Source organism: Pan troglodytes, chromosome 7 (genome assembly GCF_028858775.2).
Source record: "Pan troglodytes isolate AG18354 chromosome 7, NHGRI_mPanTro3-v2.0_pri, whole genome shotgun sequence".
NCBI classification, from domain to species: Eukaryota; Metazoa; Chordata; class Mammalia; order Primates; family Hominidae; genus Pan; species Pan troglodytes.
The window spans coordinates 52,249,235-52,267,690 of NC_072405.2; positions in this window are offsets into that span (position 1 = coordinate 52,249,235).

The following is an 18,456-nucleotide window of genomic DNA, read 5'->3' on the forward strand; positions in this document are numbered from 1 at the left end:
CTTTTTGTAGAATTTGCAAGCGGATATTTAGAGTGCTTTGAAGCCTATGGTAGAAAAGGAAATATCTTCACTTAAAAACTAGACAGAAGCATTCTCAGAAACTACTGTGTGATGTTTGCATTCTCCTTAGAGAGTTGAAAATTTCTGTTGATGAAGCAGTTTTGAAACATTCTTTTTGTAGAATCTGCAAATGGATATTTGGACCCATTTGAAGCCTTCGTTGGAAATGGAAACTACTTCACTTAAAAACTAGAAAGAAGAAATCTTAGAAACATCTTGTGATGTGTGCACTCAACTCACAGTGTTGAACCTTCCTTTTGATAGAGCAGTTTTGAAACACTCTTTTTGTAGAATTTCCAAGTGGATATTTAGAGCGCTTTGAGGCCTATGGCAGAAAAGGAAACATCTTCACATAAAAACTAGACAGAAGCATCCTCAGAAACTAATTCATGATACTTGCATTCAACTCACAGAATTGAACCTTCCTTTCGATAGAGGAGTTTTGAAACACTCTTTTTGCAGAATTTCCAAGTGGATATTTAGAGCAGTTTGAGGACTATGGCAGAAAAGGAAATATCTTCATATAAAAACTAGACAGAATCATTCTCAAAAACTACTTTCTGATGTGTGCATTAAACCCACGGAGTTTAACTCTTCTTTTGATGGAGCAGACTTGAAACACTCCTTTTGAAGTATCTGCAAGTGTATATTTAGAGTGCTTTGGTGCCTACAGTAGAAAAGGAAATATGTTCACATAAACACGAGACAGAAACATTCTGAGAAACTACTGTGTGATCCTTGCTTTCAACTCACAGAGTTGAGCATTTCTCCTGATGGAGCAGTTTTGAACCACTCTTTTTGCAGAATCTGCAAGTGGATATTTGGACACCTTTGAGGCCTTCGTTTTAAATGGCAATTACTTCACTTAAAAACTAGAAAGATGTAATCCCAGAAATTTTTGTGATGTGTGCACTCAACTCACAGTGTTGAACATTCCTTTTGATAGAGTAGTTTTGAAACCCTCTTTTTGTAGAATTTCCAAGTGTATATTTAGAGCCCTTTGAAGCCTCATATAGAAAAGGAAATATCTTCATAGAATAACTACACAGAAGCATTCTCAGAAACTCCTTTGTGATGTTTGCATTCAACTCACAGAGTTGAACACCCCTTTGATAGAGCAGTTTTGTAACACTCTTTTTGTAGAATCTGCAAGTGGATATTTGGACCTCTTTGAGGCCTTCGTTGGAAACGGGAATTTCTTCACTTTAAAACTAGACAGAAGAAATCTCAGAAACTTTTTGTGATGTTTCCATTCAACTCACAGAGTTGAACTTTCCTTTTGATAGAGCAGTTTTGAAACACTTTTGGTAGTATTTCCAAGTGGATATTTATTACGCTTTGAAGCCTATGGTAGAAAAGGAAATATCTTCATAGAAAAACTACACAGAAGCATTCTCAGAAACTACTTTGTGATGTTTGCATTCAACTCACAGAGTTGAACATTCCTTTTGAAAGAGCAGTTTTCTAACGCTCTTTTTGTAGTATCTGCAATTGGATATTTGGGCATCTTTGAGGCCTTCGAAGGAAAAGGGATTTCTTCATGTAAAAACTAGACAGAAGAATTCTCAGAAACTTCTTTGTGATGTGTTCATTCAGCTCACAGAGTTGAAGCTTCCTTTCCATAGAGCAGTATTGACACACTCTTTTTGTAGAATTCCCAAGTGGATATTTAGAGCGGTTTGAAGCCTATCATAGAAAAGGAAATATCTTCATATAAAAACTAGACAGAATCATTCTCAGAAACTAGTTTGTAATGTGTGCTTTCAATTCACTGAGCTTAACCTATCTTTTGATACATCAGTTTTGAAACACTCTCTTTCTAATGTCTGCAAGTGGATATTTGGAGAGCTTTAAAGCCTTGTTTGTAAACGTGAATATCTTCACATAAAAAGGAAACAGAACTATTCTCAGAAACTTCTTTGTGGTGTCGGCACTCAAGTAACAGAGGTGAACATTCCTTTTCATAGAGCAGTTTTGAAACATTCTTTTCGTAGGATTTGCGAGTGGATATTTAGTGAGTTTTGTGGTCTTTGGTAGAAAAGGGAATATCTTCAAATTAAAACTACACAGGCTCATTCTCAGAAACTACTTTAGGATGCTTGCATTCAACTCACAGAGAGCAATATTCCTTTTGAAAGAGCAGTTTTGTAACTCTCTTTATGTAGATTCTGCAAGTGGATATTTGGACCTCTTTGAGGCCTTCATAGGAAATGGGAATTTCTTCACTTTAAAACTAGACAGACGAAATCTCAGAAACTTTTTGTTATGTGTGCATTCAACTCACAGAGTTTAACCTTCCTTTCAACAGAGCAGTTTTGAAACACTCTTTTTGTAGAATTTCCAACTGCATATTTACTGCACCTTGAATCCTGTGGTAGAAAAGGAAATATCTTCATAGAACAATTACACAGAAGCATTCTGAGAAACTACTTTGTGATGTTTGTATTCAACTTACAGAGTTGAGCGTTCCTTTTGAAACAGCAGTTTTGTAACAATCTTTTTGTAGAATATGCAAGTGAATATTTTGACATATTTGAGGCCTTCATAGGAAATGGGATTTCTTCATATAAAAACTAGACAGAAGAATTCTCATAATCCTCTTTTTAAAGTGTGAATTCAACTCACAGAGTTGAAGTATCCTTTCGACAGAGCAGTTTTGAAACACTCTTTCGTAGAAATTTCAAGTGGATATTTTGAGCGCTTTGAAGTCAATGGAAGAAAAGGAAATATCTTCATATAAAAACTATTCAGAATCATTCTCAGAAACCAGTTTGTGATGCACGCTTTCAACTCACTGAGCTTAATCTTTCTTTTGATAGAGCACTTTTGAAACCCTCTGTTTGTAAAGTCTGCAAGTGGATATTTGAAGAGCTTTAAAGCCTTCTTTGGAAGCAGGAATTTCTTCCCATAAAAAGCAAACAGAGGTATTCTCAGAAACTTCTTTGTGGTGTCTACACTCAACGCACAGAATTGAATCTTCCTTTTGGTAAAATAGTTTTGAAGCACTGTTTTGGTAGAATTTACGAGTGGATATTTAGTGAGTTTTGGGGCCTTTGGTAGAAAAGGAAATATCTGCATATTAAAACTACGCAGAGGCATTCTCAGAAACTACTTCATGATGTTTGCATCCAGTTCACAAAGTGGAACATTCCTTTTGAAAGAGCCGCTTTGTAACACTCTTTTTGTAGAATCTGCAAGGGATATTTGGACCTCTTTGTAGCCTTCGTAGGAAACGGGAATTTCTTCACTTTAAAACTAGACACAAAAAATCTCAGAAACTTTCTGAGATGTGTGCATTCAACTCACAGAGATGAACTTTCCTTTCGATAGAGCTGTTTTGAAACTCCCTTTTTGTAGAATTTGCAATTGGAAATTTAGTGAGCTTTGAAGCCTGTGGTAGAAAAGGAAATATCTTCATAGAAAAACTACAAAGAGGCATTCTCAGAAACTACTTTGTGATGTTTGCATTAAACTTACAGAGTTGAACATTCTTTTTGAAAGAGTAGTTTTGTGACACTCTTTTTGTAGAATCTGCAATTGGATATTTTGACCGCTATGAGGCCTTCATAGGAAACGGGGTTTCTTCATACAAAACTAGACAGAAGAATTCTCAGAAATTTCATAGTGAAGTGTGAATTCAACTCACAGAGTTGAAGATTCCTTTCAATACAGCAGTTTTGAAACTCTCTTTTTGTAGAATTTCCAACTGTATATTTAGAGTGCATAGAAGCCTACAGTGGAAAACGTAATATCTTCATATAAAAACTAGACAGACTCATTCTCAGAAACTAGTTAGTGATCTGTGCTTTCAACTCATTGAGCTTAACATTTCTTTTGATTGAGCAGTTTTGAAACACTCTGTTTGTAATGTCTGCAAGTGGATACTTGGAGCACTCTAAAGCCTTCTTTGGAAACGGAAATATCTTCCCATGAAAAGTAAACAGAAGTATTCTCAGAAACTTCTTTGTGATATCTGCCCTCAACTAACAGAGGTGAACCTTCCTTTTGATAGAACAGTTTTGAAACACTCTTTTGGTAGAATTTGCAACTTTATATTTAGTGAGTTTTGGGGCCTTAGGTAGAGAAGGAAATATCTTCCTAGTAAAACAACACAGAGGCATTCTCAGAAACTACTTTATGATGTTTGCATTCAACCCACACAGTGGAACATTCCCTTTGAAAGAGCAGTATTTAACACTCTTTTTGCAGAATCTGCAAGTGGATATTTGGACCTCTTTGAGGCCTTCGTTGGAAACGGGAATTTCTTCACTTTAAAACTAGACAGAAGAAATCTCAGAAACATTTGTGATGTGGGCATTCAACTCACAGAGTTGAACGTTCCTTTCGATAGAGCAGTTTTCAAAAACTCTTTGTAGAATTTCCAAGTGGATATTTAGTGCGCTTTGAAGCCTGTTGTAGAAAACGAAATATCTTCATAGAAAAACTACACAGAGGCATTCTCTGAAACTGCTTTGTGATGTTTGCATCAAACTCCCAGAATTGAACGTTCCTTTTGAAAGAGCAGTTTAGTGACCCTCTTTTTGTAGAATCTGCAAGTGGATATTTGGACCTCTTTGAGGCCTTCATTGGAAACGGGATTTCTACATATAAAGACCAGACAGAAGAATTCCCAGAAAGTTCTTTGTGATGTATGCATTCAACTCACAGAGTTTAAACTTCCTTTCAATAGAGCAGTTTTGGAACACTGTTTTTGTAGAATTTGCAAGGGGATATTTAGTGCGCTTTGAAGCCTATGGTAGAGAAGGAAATATCTTCATACAAAAACTACACAGAAGCATTCTCAGTACTGCTTTGGGATGTTTTCATTCAACTAATACGGCTGAACATTCCTTTTGAAACAGCAGTTTTGTAACACCCTTTTTGTAGAATCCGAAGGGGATACTTGGAAATCTTTGCAACCTTCATAGGAAACGGGATTTCTTCCTATAAAAACTAGACAGAAGAATTCTCAGAAACTTCTTTGAGATGTCTGCATTCATCTCACAGAGTTGAAGATTCCAGTTGATAGAGAAGTTTTGAAACACACTTTTTGTAGAATTTCCAAGTGGATACTTAGAGCGCTTTGAAGCCTATGGTAGAAAGGGAAATATCTTCATATAATAACTAGACAGAATCATACTCAGAAACTAGTCAGTGATGTGTGCTTTCAACTCACTGACCTTAACATTTCTTTTGGTTGAGCAGTTTTGAAACACTCTGTTTGTAATGTCTGCAAGTGGATACTTGGAGCACTCTAAAGCCTTCTTTGGAAACGGAAATATCTTCCCATGAAAAGTAAACAGAAGTATTCTCAGAAACTTCTTTGTGATATCTGCCCTCAACTAACAGAGGTGAACCTTCCTTTTGATAGAACAGTTTTGAAACACTCTTTTGGTAGAATTTGCAACTTTATATTTAGTGAGTTTTGGGGCCTTAGGTAGAGAAGGAAATATCTTCCTAGTAAAACAGCACAGAGGCATTCTCAGAAACTACTTTATGATGTTTGCATTCAACCCACACAGTGGAACATTCCCTTTGAAAGAGCAGTATTTAACACTCTTTTTGCAGAATCTGCAAGTGGATATTTGGACCTCTTTGAGGCCTTCGTTGGAAACGGGAATTTCTTCACTTTAAAACTAGACAGAAGAAATCTCAGAAACATTTGTGATGTGGGCATTCAACTCACAGAGTTGAACGTTCCTTTCGATAGAGCAGTTTTCAAAAACTCTTTGTAGAATTTCCAAGTGGATATTTAGTGTGCTTTGAAGCCTGTTGTAGAAAACGAAATATCTTCATAGAAAAACTACACAGAGGCATTCTCTGAAACTGCTTTGTGATGTTTGCATCAAACTCCCAGAATTGAACGTTCCTTTTGAAAGAGCAGTTTAGTGACCCTCTTTTTGTAGAATCTGCAAGTGGATATTTGGACCTCTTTGAGGCCTTCATTGGAAACGGGATTTCTACATATAAAGACCAGACAGAAGAATTCCCAGAAAGTTCTTTGTGATGTATGCATTCAACTCACAGAGTTTAAACTTCCTTTCAATAGAGCAGTTTTGGAACACTGTTTTTGTAGAATTTGCAAGGGGATATTTAGTGCGCTTTGAAGCCTATGGTAGAGAAGGAAATATCTTCATACAAAAACTACACAGAAGCATTCTCAGTACTGCTTTGGGATGTTTTCATTCAACTAATACGGCTGAACATTCCTTTTGAAACAGCAGTTTTGTAACACCCTTTTTGTAGAATCCGAAGGGGATACTTGGAAATCTTTGCAACCTTCATAGGAAACGGGATTTCTTCCTATAAAAACTAGACAGAAGAATTCTCAGAAACTTCTTTGAGATGTCTGCATTCATCTCACAGAGTTGAAGATTCCAGTTGATAGAGAAGTTTTGAAACACACTTTTTGTAGAATTTCCAAGTGGATACTTAGAGCGCTTTGAAGCCTATGGTAGAAAGGGAAATATCTTCATATAATAACTAGACAGAATCATACTCAGAAACTAGTCAGTGATGTGTGCTTTCAACTCACTGACCTTAACATTTCTTTTGGTTGAGCAGTTTTGAAACACTCTGTTTGTAATGTCTGCAAGTGGATACTTGGAGCACTCTAAAGCCTTCTTTGGAAACGGAAATATCTTCCCATGAAAAGTAAACAGAAGTATTCTCAGAAACTTCTTTGTGATATCTGCCCTCAACTAACAGAGGTGAACCTTCCTTTTGATAGAACAGTTTTGAAACACTCTTTTGGTAGAATTTGCAACTTTATATTTAGTGAGTTTTGGGGCCTTAGGTAGAGAAGGAAATATCTTCCTAGTAAAACAACACAGAGGCATTCTCAGAAACTACTTTATGATGTTTGCATTCAACCCACACAGTGGAACATTCCCTTTGAAAGAGCAGTATTTAACACTCTTTTTGCAGAATCTGCAAGTGGATATTTGGACCTCTTTGAGGCCTTCGTTGGAAACGGGAATTTCTTCACTTTAAAACTAGACAGAAGAAATCTCAGAAACATTTGTGATGTGGGCATTCAACTCACAGAGTTGAACGTTCCTTTCGATAGAGCAGTTTTCAAAAACTCTTTGTAGAATTTCCAAGTGGATATTTAGTGCGCTTTGAAGCCTGTTGTAGAAAACGAAATATCTTCATAGAAAAACTACACAGAGGCATTCTCTGAAACTGCTTTGTGATGTTTGCATCAAACTCCCAGAATTGAACGTTCCTTTTGAAAGAGCAGTTTAGTGACCCTCTTTTTGTAGAATCTGCAAGTGGATATTTGGACCTCTTTGAGGCCTTCATTGGAAACGGGATTTCTACATATAAAGACCAGACAGAAGAATTCCCAGAAAGTTCTTTGTGATGTATGCATTCAACTCACAGAGTTTAAACTTCCTTTCAATAGAGCAGTTTTGGAACACTGTTTTTGTAGAATTTGCAAGGGGATATTTAGTGCGCTTTGAAGCCTATGGTAGAGAAGGAAATATCTTCATACAAAAACTACACAGAAGCATTCTCAGTACTGCTTTGGGATGTTTTCATTCAACTAATACGGCTGAACATTCCTTTTGAAACAGCAGTTTTGTAACACCCTTTTTGTAGAATCCGAAGGGGATACTTGGAAATCTTTGCAACCTTCATAGGAAACGGGATTTCTTCCTATAAAAACTAGACAGAAGAATTCTCAGAAACTTCTTTGAGATGTCTGCATTCATCTCACAGAGTTGAAGATTCCAGTTGATAGAGAAGTTTTGAAACACACTTTTTGTAGAATTTCCAAGTGGATACTTAGAGCGCTTTGAAGCCTATGGTAGAAAGGGAAATATCTTCATATAATAACTAGACAGAATCATACTCAGAAACTAGTCAGTGATGTGTGCTTTCAACTCACTGACCTTAACATTTCTTTTGGTTGAGCAGTTTTGAAACACTCTGTTTGTAATGTCTGCAAGTGGATACTTGGAGCACTCTAAAGCCTTCTTTGGAAACGGAAATATCTTCCCATGAAAAGTAAACAGAAGTATTCTCAGAAACTTCTTTGTGATATCTGCCCTCAACTAACAGAGGTGAACCTTCCTTTTGATAGAACAGTTTTGAAACACTCTTTTGGTAGAATTTGCAACTTTATATTTAGTGAGTTTTGGGGCCTTAGGTAGAGAAGGAAATATCTTCCTAGTAAAACAACACAGAGGCATTCTCAGAAACTACTTTATGATGTTTGCATTCAACCCACACAGTGGAACATTCCCTTTGAAAGAGCAGTATTTAACACTCTTTTTGCAGAATCTGCAAGTGGATATTTGGACCTCTTTGAGGCCTTCGTTGGAAACGGGAATTTCTTCACTTTAAAACTAGACAGAAGAAATCTCAGAAACATTTGTGATGTGGGCATTCAACTCACAGAGTTGAACGTTCCTTTCGATAGAGCAGTTTTCAAAAACTCTTTGTAGAATTTCCAAGTGGATATTTAGTGCGCTTTGAAGCCTGTTGTAGAAAACGAAATATCTTCATAGAAAAACTACACAGAGGCATTCTCTGAAACTGCTTTGTGATGTTTGCATCAAACTCCCAGAATTGAACGTTCCTTTTGAAAGAGCAGTTTAGTGACCCTCTTTTTGTAGAATCTGCAAGTGGATATTTGGACCTCTTTGAGGCCTTCATTGGAAACGGGATTTCTACATATAAAGACCAGACAGAAGAATTCCCAGAAAGTTCTTTGTGATGTATGCATTCAACTCACAGAGTTTAAACTTCCTTTCAATAGAGCAGTTTTGGAACACTGTTTTTGTAGAATTTGCAAGGGGATATTTAGTGCGCTTTGAAGCCTATGGTAGAGAAGGAAATATCTTCATACAAAAACTACACAGAAGCATTCTCAGTACTGCTTTGGGATGTTTTCATTCAACTAATACGGCTGAACATTCCTTTTGAAACAGCAGTTTTGTAACACCCTTTTTGTAGAATCCGAAGGGGATACTTGGAAATCTTTGCAACCTTCATAGGAAACGGGATTTCTTCCTATAAAAACTAGACAGAAGAATTCTCAGAAACTTCTTTGAGATGTCTGCATTCATCTCACAGAGTTGAAGATTCCAGTTGATAGAGAAGTTTTGAAACACACTTTTTGTAGAATTTCCAAGTGGATACTTAGAGCGCTTTGAAGCCTATGGTAGAAAGGGAAATATCTTCATATAATAACTAGACAGAATCATACTCAGAAACTAGTCAGTGATGTGTGCTTTCAACTCACTGACCTTAACATTTCTTTTGGTTGAGCAGTTTTGAAACACTCTGTTTGTAATGTCTGCAAGTGGATACTTGGAGCACTCTAAAGCCTTCTTTGGAAACGGAAATATCTTCCCATGAAAAGTAAACAGAAGTATTCTCAGAAACTTCTTTGTGATATCTGCCCTCAACTAACAGAGGTGAACCTTCCTTTTGATAGAACAGTTTTGAAACACTCTTTTGGTAGAATTTGCAACTTTATATTTAGTGAGTTTTGGGGCCTTAGGTAGAGAAGGAAATATCTTCCTAGTAAAACAACACAGAGGCATTCTCAGAAACTACTTTATGATGTTTGCATTCAACCCACACAGTGGAACATTCCCTTTGAAAGAGCAGTATTTAACACTCTTTTTGCAGAATCTGCAAGTGGATATTTGGACCTCTTTGAGGCCTTCGTTGGAAACGGGAATTTCTTCACTTTAAAACTAGACAGAAGAAATCTCAGAAACATTTGTGATGTGGGCATTCAACTCACAGAGTTGAACGTTCCTTTCGATAGAGCAGTTTTCAAAAACTCTTTGTAGAATTTCCAAGTGGATATTTAGTGCGCTTTGAAGCCTGTTGTAGAAAACGAAATATCTTCATAGAAAAACTACACAGAGGCATTCTCTGAAACTGCTTTGTGATGTTTGCATCAAACTCCCAGAATTGAACGTTCCTTTTGAAAGAGCAGTTTAGTGACCCTCTTTTTGTAGAATCTGCAAGTGGATATTTGGACCTCTTTGAGGCCTTCATTGGAAACGGGATTTCTACATATAAAGACCAGACAGAAGAATTCCCAGAAAGTTCTTTGTGATGTATGCATTCAACTCACAGAGTTTAAACTTCCTTTCAATAGAGCAGTTTTGGAACACTGTTTTTGTAGAATTTGCAAGGGGATATTTAGTGCGCTTTGAAGCCTATGGTAGAGAAGGAAATATCTTCATACAAAAACTACACAGAAGCATTCTCAGTACTGCTTTGGGATGTTTTCATTCAACTAATACGGCTGAACATTCCTTTTGAAACAGCAGTTTTGTAACACCCTTTTTGTAGAATCCGAAGGGGATACTTGGAAATCTTTGCAACCTTCATAGGAAACGGGATTTCTTCCTATAAAAACTAGACAGAAGAATTCTCAGAAACTTCTTTGAGATGTCTGCATTCATCTCACAGAGTTGAAGATTCCAGTTGATAGAGAAGTTTTGAAACACACTTTTTGTAGAATTTCCAAGTGGATACTTAGAGCGCTTTGAAGCCTATGGTAGAAAGGGAAATATCTTCATATAATAACTAGACAGAATCATACTCAGAAACTAGTCAGTGATGTGTGCTTTCAACTCACTGACCTTAACATTTCTTTTGGTTGAGCAGTTTTGAAACACTCTGTTTGTAATGTCTGCAAGTGGATACTTGGAGCACTCTAAAGCCTTCTTTGGAAACGGAAATATCTTCCCATGAAAAGTAAACAGAAGTATTCTCAGAAACTTCTTTGTGATATCTGCCCTCAACTAACAGAGGTGAACCTTCCTTTTGATAGAACAGTTTTGAAACACTCTTTTGGTAGAATTTGCAACTTTATATTTAGTGAGTTTTGGGGCCTTAGGTAGAGAAGGAAATATCTTCCTAGTAAAACAACACAGAGGCATTCTCAGAAACTACTTTATGATGTTTGCATTCAACCCACACAGTGGAACATTCCCTTTGAAAGAGCAGTATTTAACACTCTTTTTGCAGAATCTGCAAGTGGATATTTGGACCTCTTTGAGGCCTTCGTTGGAAACGGGAATTTCTTCACTTTAAAACTAGACAGAAGAAATCTCAGAAACATTTGTGATGTGGGCATTCAACTCACAGAGTTGAACGTTCCTTTCGATAGAGCAGTTTTCAAAAACTCTTTGTAGAATTTCCAAGTGGATATTTAGTGCGCTTTGAAGCCTGTTGTAGAAAACGAAATATCTTCATAGAAAAACTACACAGAGGCATTCTCTGAAACTGCTTTGTGATGTTTGCATCAAACTCCCAGAATTGAACGTTCCTTTTGAAAGAGCAGTTTAGTGACCCTCTTTTTGTAGAATCTGCAAGTGGATATTTGGACCTCTTTGAGGCCTTCATTGGAAACGGGATTTCTACATATAAAGACCAGACAGAAGAATTCCCAGAAAGTTCTTTGTGATGTATGCATTCAACTCACAGAGTTTAAACTTCCTTTCAATAGAGCAGTTTTGGAACACTGTTTTTGTAGAATTTGCAAGGGGATATTTAGTGCGCTTTGAAGCCTATGGTAGAGAAGGAAATATCTTCATACAAAAACTACACAGAAGCATTCTCAGTACTGCTTTGGGATGTTTTCATTCAACTAATACGGCTGAACATTCCTTTTGAAACAGCAGTTTTGTAACACCCTTTTTGTAGAATCCGAAGGGGATACTTGGAAATCTTTGCAACCTTCATAGGAAACGGGATTTCTTCCTATAAAAACTAGACAGAAGAATTCTCAGAAACTTCTTTGAGATGTCTGCATTCATCTCACAGAGTTGAAGATTCCAGTTGATAGAGAAGTTTTGAAACACACTTTTTGTAGAATTTCCAAGTGGATACTTAGAGCGCTTTGAAGCCTATGGTAGAAAGGGAAATATCTTCATATAATAACTAGACAGAATCATACTCAGAAACTAGTCAGTGATGTGTGCTTTCAACTCACTGACCTTAACATTTCTTTTGGTTGAGCAGTTTTGAAACACTCTGTTTGTAATGTCTGCAAGTGGATACTTGGAGCACTCTAAAGCCTTCTTTGGAAACGGAAATATCTTCCCATGAAAAGTAAACAGAAGTATTCTCAGAAACTTCTTTGTGATATCTGCCCTCAGCTAACAGAGGTGAACCTTCCTTTTGATAGAACAGTTTTGAAACACTCTTTTGGTAGAATTTGCAACTTTATATTTAGTGAGTTTTGGGGCCTTAGGTAGAGAAGGAAATATCTTCCTAGTAAAACAACACAGAGGCATTCTCAGAAACTACTTTATGATGTTTGCATTCAACCCACACAGTGGAACATTCCCTTTGAAAGAGCAGTATTTAACACTCTTTTTGCAGAATCTGCAAGTGGATATTTGGACCTCTTTGAGGCCTTCGTTGGAAACGGGAATTTCTTCACTTTAAAACTAGACAGAAGAAATCTCAGAAACATTTGTGATGTGGGCATTCAACTCACAGAGTTGAACGTTCCTTTCGATAGAGCAGTTTTCAAAAACTCTTTGTAGAATTTCCAAGTGGATATTTAGTGCGCTTTGAAGCCTGTTGTAGAAAACGAAATATCTTCATAGAAAAACTACACAGAGGCATTCTCTGAAACTGCTTTGTGATGTTTGCATCAAACTCCCAGAATTGAACGTTCCTTTTGAAAGAGCAGTTTAGTGACCCTCTTTTTGTAGAATCTGCAAGTGGATATTTGGACCTCTTTGAGGCCTTCATTGGAAACGGGATTTCTACATATAAAGACCAGACAGAAGAATTCCCAGAAAGTTCTTTGTGATGTATGCATTCAACTCACAGAGTTTAAACTTCCTTTCAATAGAGCAGTTTTGGAACACTGTTTTTGTAGAATTTGCAAGGGGATATTTAGTGCGCTTTGAAGCCTATGGTAGAGAAGGAAATATCTTCATACAAAAACTACACAGAAGCATTCTCAGTACTGCTTTGGGATGTTTTCATTCAACTAATACGGCTGAACATTCCTTTTGAAACAGCAGTTTTGTAACACCCTTTTTGTAGAATCCGAAGGGGATACTTGGAAATCTTTGCAACCTTCATAGGAAACGGGATTTCTTCCTATAAAAACTAGACAGAAGAATTCTCAGAAACTTCTTTGAGATGTCTGCATTCATCTCACAGAGTTGAAGATTCCAGTTGATAGAGAAGTTTTGAAACACACTTTTTGTAGAATTTCCAAGTGGATACTTAGAGCGCTTTGAAGCCTATGGTAGAAAGGGAAATATCTTCATATAATAACTAGACAGAATCATACTCAGAAACTAGTCAGTGATGTGTGCTTTCAACTCACTGACCTTAACATTTCTTTTGGTTGAGCAGTTTTGAAACACTCTGTTTGTAATGTCTGCAAGTGGATACTTGGAGCACTCTAAAGCCTTCTTTGGAAACGGAAATATCTTCCCATGAAAAGTAAACAGAAGTATTCTCAGAAACTTCTTTGTGATATCTGCCCTCAACTAACAGAGGTGAACCTTCCTTTTGATAGAACAGTTTTGAAACACTCTTTTGGTAGAATTTGCAACTTTATATTTAGTGAGTTTTGGGGCCTTAGGTAGAGAAGGAAATATCTTCCTAGTAAAACAGCACAGAGGCATTCTCAGAAACTACTTTATGATGTTTGCATTCAACCCACACAGTGGAACATTCCCTTTGAAAGAGCAGTATTTAACACTCTTTTTGCAGAATCTGCAAGTGGATATTTGGACCTCTTTGAGGCCTTCGTTGGAAACGGGAATTTCTTCACTTTAAAACTAGACAGAAGAAATCTCAGAAACATTTGTGATGTGGGCATTCAACTCACAGAGTTGAACGTTCCTTTCGATAGAGCAGTTTTCAAAAACTCTTTGTAGAATTTCCAAGTGGATATTTAGTGCGCTTTGAAGCCTGTTGTAGAAAACGAAATATCTTCATAGAAAAACTACACAGAGGCATTCTCTGAAACTGCTTTGTGATGTTTGCATCAAACTCCCAGAATTGAACGTTCCTTTTGAAAGAGCAGTTTAGTGACCCTCTTTTTGTAGAATCTGCAAGTGGATATTTGGACCTCTTTGAGGCCTTCATTGGAAACGGGATTTCTACATATAAAGACCAGACAGAAGAATTCCCAGAAAGTTCTTTGTGATGTATGCATTCAACTCACAGAGTTTAAACTTCCTTTCAATAGAGCAGTTTTGGAACACTGTTTTTGTAGAATTTGCAAGGGGATATTTAGTGCGCTTTGAAGCCTATGGTAGAGAAGGAAATATCTTCATACAAAAACTACACAGAAGCATTCTCAGTACTGCTTTGGGATGTTTTCATTCAACTAATACGGCTGAACATTCCTTTTGAAACAGCAGTTTTGTAACACCCTTTTTGTAGAATCCGAAGGGGATACTTGGAAATCTTTGCAACCTTCATAGGAAACGGGATTTCTTCCTATAAAAACTAGACAGAAGAATTCTCAGAAACTTCTTTGAGATGTCTGCATTCATCTCACAGAGTTGAAGATTCCAGTTGATAGAGAAGTTTTGAAACACACTTTTTGTAGAATTTCCAAGTGGATACTTAGAGCGCTTTGAAGCCTATGGTAGAAAGGGAAATATCTTCATATAATAACTAGACAGAATCATACTCAGAAACTAGTCAGTGATGTGTGCTTTCAACTCACTGACCTTAACATTTCTTTTGGTTGAGCAGTTTTGAAACACTCTGTTTGTAATGTCTGCAAGTGGATACTTGGAGCACTCTAAAGCCTTCTTTGGAAACGGAAATATCTTCCCATGAAAAGTAAACAGAAGTATTCTCAGAAACTTCTTTGTGATATCTGCCCTCAACTAACAGAGGTGAACCTTCCTTTTGATAGAACAGTTTTGAAACACTCTTTTGGTAGAATTTGCAACTTTATATTTAGTGAGTTTTGGGGCCTTAGGTAGAGAAGGAAATATCTTCCTAGTAAAACAGCACAGAGGCATTCTCAGAAACTACTTTATGATGTTTGCATTCAACCCACACAGTGGAACATTCCCTTTGAAAGAGCAGTATTTAACACTCTTTTTGCAGAATCTGCAAGTGGATATTTGGACCTCTTTGAGGCCTTCGTTGGAAACGGGAATTTCTTCACTTTAAAACTAGACAGAAGAAATCTCAGAAACATTTGTGATGTGGGCATTCAACTCACAGAGTTGAACGTTCCTTTCGATAGAGCAGTTTTCAAAAACTCTTTGTAGAATTTCCAAGTGGATATTTAGTGTGCTTTGAAGCCTGTTGTAGAAAACGAAATATCTTCATAGAAAAACTACACAGAGGCATTCTCTGAAACTGCTTTGTGATGTTTGCATCAAACTCCCAGAATTGAACGTTCCTTTTGAAAGAGCAGTTTAGTGACCCTCTTTTTGTAGAATCTGCAAGTGGATATTTGGACCTCTTTGAGGCCTTCATTGGAAACGGGATTTCTACATATAAAGACCAGACAGAAGAATTCCCAGAAAGTTCTTTGTGATGTATGCATTCAACTCACAGAGTTTAAACTTCCTTTCAATAGAGCAGTTTTGGAACACTGTTTTTGTAGAATTTGCAAGGGGATATTTAGTGCGCTTTGAAGCCTATGGTAGAGAAGGAAATATCTTCATACAAAAACTACACAGAAGCATTCTCAGTACTGCTTTGGGATGTTTTCATTCAACTAATACGGCTGAACATTCCTTTTGAAACAGCAGTTTTGTAACACCCTTTTTGTAGAATCCGAAGGGGATACTTGGAAATCTTTGCAACCTTCATAGGAAACGGGATTTCTTCCTATAAAAACTAGACAGAAGAATTCTCAGAAACTTCTTTGAGATGTCTGCATTCATCTCACAGAGTTGAAGATTCCAGTTGATAGAGAAGTTTTGAAACACACTTTTTGTAGAATTTCCAAGTGGATACTTAGAGCGCTTTGAAGCCTATGGTAGAAAGGGAAATATCTTCATATAATAACTAGACAGAATCATACTCAGAAACTAGTCAGTGATGTGTGCTTTCAACTCACTGACCTTAACATTTCTTTTGGTTGAGCAGTTTTGAAACACTCTGTTTGTAATGTCTGCAAGTGGATACTTGGAGCACTCTAAAGCCTTCTTTGGAAACGGAAATATCTTCCCATGAAAAGTAAACAGAAGTATTCTCAGAAACTTCTTTGTGATATCTGCCCTCAACTAACAGAGGTGAACCTTCCTTTTGATAGAACAGTTTTGAAACACTCTTTTGGTAGAATTTGCAACTTTATATTTAGTGAGTTTTGGGGCCTTAGGTAGAGAAGGAAATATCTTCCTAGTAAAACAACACAGAGGCATTCTCAGAAACTACTTTATGATGTTTGCATTCAACCCACACAGTGGAACATTCCCTTTGAAAGAGCAGTATTTAACACTCTTTTTGCAGAATCTGCAAGTGGATATTTGGACCTCTTTGAGGCCTTCGTTGGAAACGGGAATTTCTTCACTTTAAAACTAGACAGAAGAAATCTCAGAAACATTTGTGATGTGGGCATTCAACTCACAGAGTTGAACGTTCCTTTCGATAGAGCAGTTTTCAAAAACTCTTTGTAGAATTTCCAAGTGGATATTTAGTGCGCTTTGAAGCCTGTTGTAGAAAACGAAATATCTTCATAGAAAAACTACACAGAGGCATTCTCTGAAACTGCTTTGTGATGTTTGCATCAAACTCCCAGAATTGAACGTTCCTTTTGAAAGAGCAGTTTAGTGACCCTCTTTTTGTAGAATCTGCAAGTGGATATTTGGACCTCTTTGAGGCCTTCATTGGAAACGGGATTTCTACATATAAAGACCAGACAGAAGAATTCCCAGAAAGTTCTTTGTGATGTATGCATTCAACTCACAGAGTTTAAACTTCCTTTCAATAGAGCAGTTTTGGAACACTGTTTTTGTAGAATTTGCAAGGGGATATTTAGTGCGCTTTGAAGCCTATGGTAGAGAAGGAAATATCTTCATACAAAAACTACACAGAAGCATTCTCAGTACTGCTTTGGGATGTTTTCATTCAACTAATACGGCTGAACATTCCTTTTGAAACAGCAGTTTTGTAACACCCTTTTTGTAGAATCCGAAGGGGATACTTGGAAATCTTTGCAACCTTCATAGGAAACGGGATTTCTTCCTATAAAAACTAGACAGAAGAATTCTCAGAAACTTCTTTGAGATGTCTGCATTCATCTCACAGAGTTGAAGATTCCAGTTGATAGAGAAGTTTTGAAACACACTTTTTGTAGAATTTCCAAGTGGATACTTAGAGCGCTTTGAAGCCTATGGTAGAAAGGGAAATATCTTCATATAATAACTAGACAGAATCATACTCAGAAACTAGTCAGTGATGTGTGCTTTCAACTCACTGACCTTAACATTTCTTTTGGTTGAGCAGTTTTGAAACACTCTGTTTGTAATGTCTGCAAGTGGATACTTGGAGCACTCTAAAGCCTTCTTTGGAAACGGAAATATCTTCCCATGAAAAGTAAACAGAAGTATTCTCAGAAACTTCTTTGTGATATCTGCCCTCAACTAACAGAGGTGAACCTTCCTTTTGATAGAACAGTTTTGAAACACTCTTTTGGTAGAATTTGCAACTTTATATTTAGTGAGTTTTGGGGCCTTAGGTAGAGAAGGAAATATCTTCCTAGTAAAACAACACAGAGGCATTCTCAGAAACTACTTTATGATGTTTGCATTCAACCCACACAGTGGAACATTCCCTTTGAAAGAGCAGTATTTAACACTCTTTTTGCAGAATCTGCAAGTGGATATTTGGACCTCTTTGAGGCCTTCGTTGGAAACGGGAATTTCTTCACTTTAAAACTAGACAGAAGAAATCTCAGAAACATTTGTGATGTGGGCATTCAACTCACAGAGTTGAACGTTCCTTTCGATAGAGCAGTTTTCAAAAACTCTTTGTAGAATTTCCAAGTGGATATTTAGTGCGCTTTGAAGCCTGTTGTAGAAAACGAAATATCTTCATAGAAAAACTACACAGAGGCATTCTCTGAAACTGCTTTGTGATGTTTGCATCAAACTCCCAGAATTGAACGTTCCTTTTGAAAGAGCAGTTTAGTGACCCTCTTTTTGTAGAATCTGCAAGTGGATATTTGGACCTCTTTGAGGCCTTCATTGGAAACGGGATTTCTACATATAAAGACCAGACAGAAGAATTCCCAGAAAGTTCTTTGTGATGTATGCATTCAACTCACAGAGTTTAAACTTCCTTTCAATAGAGCAGTTTTGGAACACTGTTTTTGTAGAATTTGCAAGGGGATATTTAGTGCGCTTTGAAGCCTATGGTAGAGAAGGAAATATCTTCATACAAAAACTACACAGAAGCATTCTCAGT